General features: G+C 32.5%; 1 pseudogene; it reads left to right on the top strand.

Moving 5' to 3' along the window:
* Nucleotides 1-6,673: 6,673 nt before the first annotated feature.
* LOC149544417 (basic blue protein pseudogene) lies at nt 6,674-7,232 on the top strand (annotated as a pseudogene).
* The last annotated feature ends 2,165 nt before the right edge of the window (nt 7,233-9,397 follow it).

Genomic DNA, 9,397 nt, shown 5'->3' on the forward strand with positions numbered 1-9,397 from the left:
GATCTGAAGAATAAAGAGGGAATTAGTGGTCATGATGATGATTTTACATAATCAATGAGAGAGATACATGAGTAGGTCAAGAAGACATCAATGGAAGCTAATCAAAAGCTCAATTCCAAAGTAGATGAGAGGATAAAGGTTCTTCAATTTGAAGCAGGTGATTTGGTGATGACATGCCTCAGCAAATATAGATTGCAAAAGGGTTTTCAAAGAAAGTTGTATATGAGATGAGTGCGACCATGCAAATTCTTAGCAAAGAATGGAGAAAACATACAAGGTAAACCTTCCAAAGGAGGTTTCCACCTTTCATGTTTTCAATGTTCAAGATCTTTTTAGATATAAAGGATATGAGATCAAGGAGGGAGATTCTTCTACATGGATTGAAAAGGCTATAAAATAAATCAGATTGCATGTACCAACTAAACCATGTGTAGACAAGATTCTAGATTTAAGAATGAAGAAGAAAAGTAAACATAGTGTTTACATGAAGCATCTAATCAAGTGGGAGCACCAACTAGAACCTGAGGCTAATTGGGTACAAGAGAGTGACATCAAGAAGATGAGGATTAGGAAAGAAATCTTAAATAAAGGCCTACCTTAACTTCTTTGTTGTAGGGGAAGAATGACATAGGAGCACCTAGAGGATAGGTCAGTCTGTCGTAATAATTTCAGCTTGTAGTGGTCTTAGAAAGACCATAGATGAATAGGGATGTTTTGGATCTCAAGTGTGTGTGTGCATGTTTGATTTATTTATTAGTCCCACAGGTGATGGGCAAATGATTTCTTAAGGAGTTATCAAGATGTGCTCATAGTTGCACAAGTTTCTTACATGGGTCTAAGATGGTCAAATGTTGACCTTGAACCCAGGATGAGTGGAAAGGTGTAAAAATGTGTCCAATAGTAGATCTCGACCAAACCTAGCTCATTTAGAATGATCTTGAGGTTAGAATGTCTTAGAATACAAAAGGATGTAAAGTTGCTCATGACAACTTTGCAACTTTGCAAAGTTGTCATGTCTACATTGAGAACAATTTTCCCAGACATGTTTAAATTTACCAAAATTAGTTGGAGGGCCATACTATTAGATTCCATGTTAGAAATAGATAATATTGGTAGGGGGGGTGAATCAATATTCTATAAACTTTTGCCCACAACTAAATATTGTTAATTACTTTATAATTTGCATATGAAAGTAAACCAATAATGTTGAACAATAAATATAACAATGCACATAGATAACTCATAACACCATTATTTTTTAACTAGGGAAACATTGGGTAAGGAAAAATCCCGATGTGGATGATACCCACTAGATGATTCACTAATCAATAGGATCATGTTAAGGATATTGACCCTATTAGGAGTCTATCAAGTACATATAGTGTCTCAAGTCCTTGTTAGGAGACCAGGCCTTATTAGAAGCTTGAACCATGTTAGGAGTTTCTTCAACCCTATTAGGAGTTGGTAGAAAAAATACAATGTATGCAAGAAGAGCTCACTACCCTAATGGTTCATGCAATTATGCAATTCAATTCTTCACAAGAATAAATATACATATAATACTTGTTGTTTGTTGCACTTCACATTTGTTCTAACCATACATCAGAATTCACATCACATAAGGCTTTGCATATCTTTCAAGCTCTCTATAAAATAGTTCATATCACATAACACTTGCTTATCTATCACAGATAACACACTTACTTTCCCAAGATAAGATGTTTACTTATACCTGAGATGTTTACAAAAACTATGCTTAGTTCCCCTTTATGTGTTCACACATTTGACATAATATAAAATAACTTATGGATTAAAATCCACATAGTTGGCTCATCATAACTTAGTAATTATTTCATAACCAAAATATTTCCTAAGGCAGTACAATCTGATTCTTTGCTATGCTCTATTCTGTATTGTTTAATACCACATTGATATTTTAATAATAACTCATGATGTACTATGTATACATAATTAAGAACTATTATATGTCATCATAATATTGTGATGAAGCTATCCTTAAGTGCACATGAGGTAACTCTTGACGAGTCATCTGTACACTAAACATTTGTAGACTATGTTGCAACAGAGTATCTAATACTTAGACAATTTTATAAGTCTAAATGCATAAATGAAATGTTGAATATATGTTTCCATAAATGACAACCATCAAGACATCTATCTAACCATATTTTGAACAATGTCCCCCTTTTTCATTGATGGCAACATTTGGGAAAATTGGTTAGGTCCCCAAATGATGTCATACATAACAAAAACAAAATAAAGTAACTACAAAAATTACCTTTAAAACATACCAATTTTGTTCATGTTTTGATGGATCATTACATCCCTTATCACTCATTTATATTAACATAAACATAAGCTCCACCTTACATATACAATATACATCTATACAATTTTCTCCTTCTACGTAATACTCTCCCCCTTTGACATCAATGGAAAGTGTCAAAAACTATGTCCACAAAACTCTTTTCTATTTTTGATCAACCTACAATTCTGGAAAAACAATCACCATACACTACCTTTAGTTGTTCTATATTTTTCTTCTAGTTCTCCTTTACTGTCTCTGAGATATTGATTAGTGTGCAAACTGCATACGATGCCACTTCAATTGTTCCATATCTTCAGGGATCTTTCTTTTTATCTTTTCAAATTTATTATTTTTCAATATCATAATTCTATCTCTAATACCAATTATTGGAAATAGATAATACTGAGAGGGTGGGGGGGTGGGTGTGAATCAATATTCTACAAACTTTTTTCCACAACTAAATGTTTTTAAGTGCTTTATAACTTGCATATGAAAGTAAACCAATAGTGTTGAATAGTAAATATAACCATGCACATAGATAACTCATAACACCATTATATGTTAACTAGGAAAACCCTCACCAAGGGAAAACCCCAGTGGGGATGATACCCACTAGATGTTCACTAAATAATACGATCCTATTAAGGATATTGATCCTCCTAGGAGTCTATGAAATACATATCATGTTTTGAGTCCCTCTTAGGAGACTAAGCATTGTTAGAGGTCTCAACCCTATTAGGAGTTACTTCAACCCTATTAAAAGTTGGTAGAACAAATATAATGTATGCAAGAAGAGCCCACTTCCCTAATGGTTCATGCAATTATACAATTCAATTCTTCACAAGAATAAATATACATACAATACTTGTTGTCTATTGTACTTCACATTTGTTCTGATCATACATCTAAATTCACATCACATAAGGCTTCACATATCTTTCAAGCTCTTTGTACAATAGTTCACATCACATAAAACTTGCTTGTCTATCATAGATAGCACACTTATCTTCACAAGGTAAGATCTTTACTTATACCTCACATATTTACAAAACTATGCTCAGTTGGCCTTCATGTGTTCACATGCTTGACATAATATAAAATAATTTATGGATTAAAATCTACATTTTCATCTCATCATAGTTTAGTAATTATATTGTAACCAAAATAATTCCTAAGGTCGTACAATCCAATTATTTGCTATGCATTGTTCTATATTGTTTAATACTTGCAATGGTATTTTAATCATATCATGCATCATACTATCCATACATACTTGCACACTAGTCTACATAATCATGATGTTGTGATGAAGCTACCCTTAACTATGCATGAGATAACTTTCAGCGAGTCATCCATACACTTAACATTTGTACACTATGCTACTATAGACTGTCTAATACTTATAAAATTTTCTAGCTCTAAATGAACAAATAAAATGTTGAATGCATGTTTCCATAAATGAAAACCATCAAGACATCTATTTGACCATATTTCCAATAGACCATACATGCCAAGGAATTATATAAGGTTAGGAAAATTGCAAGACAAGGGTTGAAGTTAGTATTGTACATAGTTGTAGTTGAAAGCAATCATTAATAAACAAAAATTTGTTCATAGTCCATTTGTAAGCCATTCTTCCAAAGCTTAATGGAACAATTTGGTAAAATTGATTGCATGTTTAATTATCATTTTATTTCTATTTACTTAATGTACCATTTGTTCTAGAAGTGGAATTTTTTTGATAGGAATTTTGCTAATATTTCTACAATGACCTATTCATTAGTTTGTACTTTGCAAATTGCCATGAAAATGTTCTATCTTGAATTCTAATAGTTGAACTTCTATGGCCTCTTGGAATCAACAAGAGTATTGTATATAATTGTAAAGATATCTATTGGGAATATTAAAAGGTGGTTTTTTGTTTTACAATCAAGCCCTAGGTGAGACTAATGTACTTGGCTAGGTGTTTAAGGTGTTGTATAGATTTGAAGAAATGATGGATAGATTGGTTTGTGCCAATCAAGAGAATAGATGTGTAGAGCACTGAATGAAGATCTTGAGACCAAAATTTGGTGGGAAGTTGAGTTCATTTGTGTTTCTTATGTTTACTAGAAAAGAATAGTTGTCTAAGTACCCTTAAAACCCTCAGAAATATAGGTATAATATCTATTGTACAGATGGGTTGGGGATTTGAGACCAAGAAAATCTTAAAGCTTGTTCAAAATGGTATCAGGATCCATGATTGGGTTGGAACCTTGTTTAGAAGTTTTTAGAGTTGTTAAATAAAAAAACTCAATAAGGAAGGCTAATTGGTGTCAAAAGACTACTAGCCCTACTACTAAGAGATTGGAGAGATTGTTAAGTAAACTAAGGGTCTAGTGAACAAGATGATCTTGGAAACTATTGAAGGAACTAGTGGAGAAGCTCTTTCACCCAACCTAGCCCTAAAATCCATTCTAGGTAGTTAGTTGGAATACTAGCTTGTTGAATGTCAAAGTGTAAGAAGAGTTTGAAAGTGTGACTACTTGATAGGTGAGGATCAATGAACAAGGGGAATAGAAGAGATTGTTTCCCTTGATTTGGGTTAGGAAAAGAACTGTAAGAGGCTTAGAAAGAAGCATAGAAGACTCCTGAAGGAGATCTTAGGACCTTGGTAGAAGGGATCCTCCCCATCAATAACTCAACTAGTTTGCATTCAATTACACTCTTTTTAATTAGTATTTATTTAATATGTAGATTTAATTAAATATTTATAAACATTAATTATTATCTTTAATGTTGATAATATATAATACAGATTATTAGAATGATATTTCACATTTCTAATTCAATTCATTATAGTTGATTTTGTAAAGATAAATATAATTTTTGTAGTAAATGGTTAATTGGTCTTAATGAGATTAAACAATGGTTACTCTTTTATTATGACTTTTTTTAATATTTTGAACTTGGTTTTGGGTAGCTTCAAGATGTCTTGGCTTGTTGCAATGCTCTTCTTAGTTGCATTTTATAGTACATAATGTGACTCTCTATGAGGGATCAAGGTTATTCTCTTGACAACTTAATCAAAAATAATAAATAAGACAATGTAGTGAAAATTAGATGAATTTATATTTTTTTCAAATTGAATTTATGGTGAATGATCTCCAAAATTATATTTTTTGTAATATGTGCTACCTGATGTATTCATAGCTACTTCTTCTCAAATGGTAGTTCTAATCTTGACCCATTGTAAATCTATATAAGATTTGGGATGATAGAGATACTTAAAATATATAAAATACATTCATGTATTATACATGTTTTTAGAAGCTTTGAATTCCAATAAAATTAATAAATATAGTTAATGCATGAGATCATACTTTGTGTAAGAATGGTTGAAAATATTTAAAACTATCATTCTCATATATCTTAAATAGAACAATTAAATGACAATTATAAATAAGTAATTTCAATCTTATTAACTAACTTATATAGAAAGACCTTTGGTTTGGTTAGTGAATTTAGCAGATTAGAGTTTAGAATTATGTTAGTTTTAGATTTGGTTGGTTTAAACTATTCAAAGAACATGGTTGTTTTGATTATTTTGTGATTTTGTAAGTTCTAGATGGGACTCTGACCATTCGAGTCAGAGATTGCTTCTCTGTTGCTTGATTGTAATGGCCCATAAGAGAGATGATCTTTACTTTTTCTATTATCTGGGTTTAGGACACTCTTTCTATCTTTTTTAATTAAAAAAAACTAATTTATAGATACTTATTTAAATTCCTTAAACATTAACAATGTATCCTTAAAAGTAGGGCACAATTTATAGATATAAACAAGAATAATTTCATTATTAAATAAAATACTAATGACGATAACAAAAATGTAAAATATGTTAAAAAAATTAAAATAAAATCATAAACTTATAAATATATGTATTATATAAAACTTAGAAAAAAAATATATATATATATATAAATATTTTGTAATTAATATTGACCATTTAATAATATGAATAATAAAATTTATCAACCATTTAATAAAATATTTTAATGATATAAAAATTCCGTTGTTGTTTGGTCAAATAAACTGCTAGAAACTTTTGGAGTTAGCATTTGTTCAAGTAAGCAAGACCCACGGAACGGGATGAACCTTTTGGAGTTAGCTTCGTTCATCGTTCATTTTCATCCTACGCTGAAGGCGAGATTCTTCATAATATATTCCGTCCGGCCCTCCGGCTGGCGCCGATTTTATTGCCATCGTTCACAGATAGCGGGGTTATAAGTAGATATCATGGAAACCCTGTCAAAATACATTCGAATCGTTTTGAAGGAGTAGTTTGAAGAAAGAAAGAGCTCAATGGCAAATAAAATCCTGGTTTCGCTGATAGTGTTGGCCTCCCTATCATCATTCATTGTGATGAGTGATGCTGGCACACTTTTCACGGTGGGCAACGAGAAGGGGTGGACACTTGGGTTTGACTACCAGGCGTGGGTACAAGATAAACAATTCCATGTTGGGGACAGCATTGGTACTAATTTTCATATCACCTATTCCTTCCAATTTCATTCTTATATTTCCCTTTAGTGAAAACTAATATTTGATCTCTGCATATTATATGATTGTGTAAATGCCATCGTGTGTTACAGAGTTCAACTATGCGAAGGGTGTTCACAACGTACTGGTGGTGAATGGAACGTCATTCGCAAACTGTTTGAACGAAGCGATCTTCCCTGTGTTGGACAGCGGACATGAGGTGCTGGAATTCACTGGGACTGGAAATGCATGGTTCATCTGCGGATTTGGTCAGCACTGTGAAAACGGTATGAAGTTGAAGATAACAGTCACTGACGTTGAATCCTCACCTTCACCAGCGCCCGCGGCTGCTGCAGAGACCTATCACTTAAGGCCTTGGTAATGCGCTTTCTTACGTAGAAAGCCCCACAATAATTTAAGCTCGGAGATTCTTCAGGCGCCTATTTTGTTTTATGTGTGAGTAGTTGTATCTTCTACCGGGCAAATAACTGTTCAAAATGCTACAATAAGAATTAGCAGTGGTCAGGGATGTTGATTCCTATTCATTTGAAACGTTATTCAATCATTTTGAGTTAATAAAAGCGATTTGGGAATGAGTCATTACCTATTTGCCCCATGCGCTAAAAATGATTTCGATTTATGATAATATCATTCCATCGATTTGGCCTCGTTTAAACCATCACACACTAAGCTTTGACCATTTAGGTGGCTGGTGTGGGCCCATCCAATATTCTGTTCCTATTCCGTTTTTCGTTACAGATCTTTTAAACTCTCGCGAGTGATAGGGACAGTTGCGATTAGACGGTGATAAGGACAGCTGCAGTTAAATTTGAAATTTCGTTTCTGAATTTGCACTCCCGCCTGTGAGAAGGGGTTATTACTTTGTCGCTCATTTCGACTCCAGTCATACCATTTGGTAATTTATTTCAGAAGTTTTGTACTAGTATTGTATCTGAAGCTTTGTGCTTATGAGATCTTGAGATTATTAACAATGCCAGGAGCAGATCAAATTGTTCTTGTTGCAGCCATGGTTGTGATGATGATGGCGAGTGTGGCTTTTGCTGCAGAAGCTGAGGCATCTTCTCCGCGCCCTTCTTTGACCATGTCCCTATGTCTTTGTTGGACTTCATTTTATTTTCCATCAATAGTGTCTATGCACACAGGATTGACCCTCTCACTCAAAACGAAGCTTCCATGGAGATTTATATCTGCTATTGCTTTCTACAGCATTACGAGACGTGGGTGTTTTTGTTTTTCTTCCAGAAGGGCGATTCATTGCTGTAGTGGAAATAATGGGAGATTTAGAAATGGGCACGGGTATTCATCGAATCATATTGGAAGACTATTTATTTTGTGAACATTACCGCTGGAAAGTATCCGGCACTCATCTACGCAAACTGTGGAAATATAGATTTAAAAAAATGTGTTTGTAATGCTTTCATTGCAGGATATGCACAAAATGCATGTTCTGAAAATAATTCTACAACTTTCAATGAAATGTAATTGGTAGTTGTGAATTTAAACTGTGCACAATCTTTGCCAGGCCAAAATCGGAGCTTAGCGGTGTTTGGATAGGGAAGAGTTGTTTTTTTTAATGATGTATTTGCAATTGGGGCACTTAGGCAATATACTTCTTGTAAAAGTTTCTGTATTGAATAATTTGGGCAGACGCAGGGGAATCTTAAAACCAAAGAGAGACCAACTTAAGAGCTGTCTTTGGATCATTTGTAGGTACGATAAATATTATGTGGCTCTACAGCATCCACATCCATTGTCGTACAAACAGAATATGATAACCAATTTTCATTGTAGACACGCATTAGAAAAATCAACTTTGGTGGAATCTAATCAATAAGTGCCTGATTTGTATGAAATAAGTTATTTTTGACAATAATGTTTGTAAACATGATTGGTTGTATGATGTGTGATAGCAAATTAAGGGTATTGAATGTGATAGAAAAAAACTTTATATTGATAAGACTGCAAGATAATACACAAAAATGTAACATGTTACAAAAATGTAGCATGTGGATTTTTGAGTGGCTTACATACGCATAGTATAGTTCAAGGATCAAACATTTCAATGAAAATAGGAACCTGAGTCTGGTGAGAGTTGTTCTAGTTATCATTTAATATTAAAATCTATATTGACCAATAGATTTGTGGAAGATTAAAATCAATATTCCTTTTAGCATTGAGGGTGTAGTTGAGGTGAGGGAAATGTGTGTAATAAATTACTTCATACAAATTAAATCTATTAACTATCATTATTTTCTTATTTCATTTTGTTTACATCAATATTTTTTATAATAGTTTTTAAAAAGTTTTTGTATATTTGATTTTACTATTGAGTTAGAATTTTTTATTTTATTCTAGAACAATATACACATTAATATTTTTGATGAAATAATTAAATTTTCTTATCAAATCTTTTTTTATGTTAAATCCTATGTAACTTTGACCTTACATCAATATTTTTATAAGAATGTACTAAACAATCTACTTATCATTTAAAAACTATGTATTTTTACTTATATATTAGAACTT

This window comes from Cupressus sempervirens, chromosome 8, assembly GCF_028749045.1.
Source record: "Cupressus sempervirens isolate cs-2001-9-10 chromosome 8, ASM2874904v1, whole genome shotgun sequence".
NCBI lineage: Eukaryota > Viridiplantae > Streptophyta > Pinopsida > Cupressales > Cupressaceae > Cupressus > Cupressus sempervirens.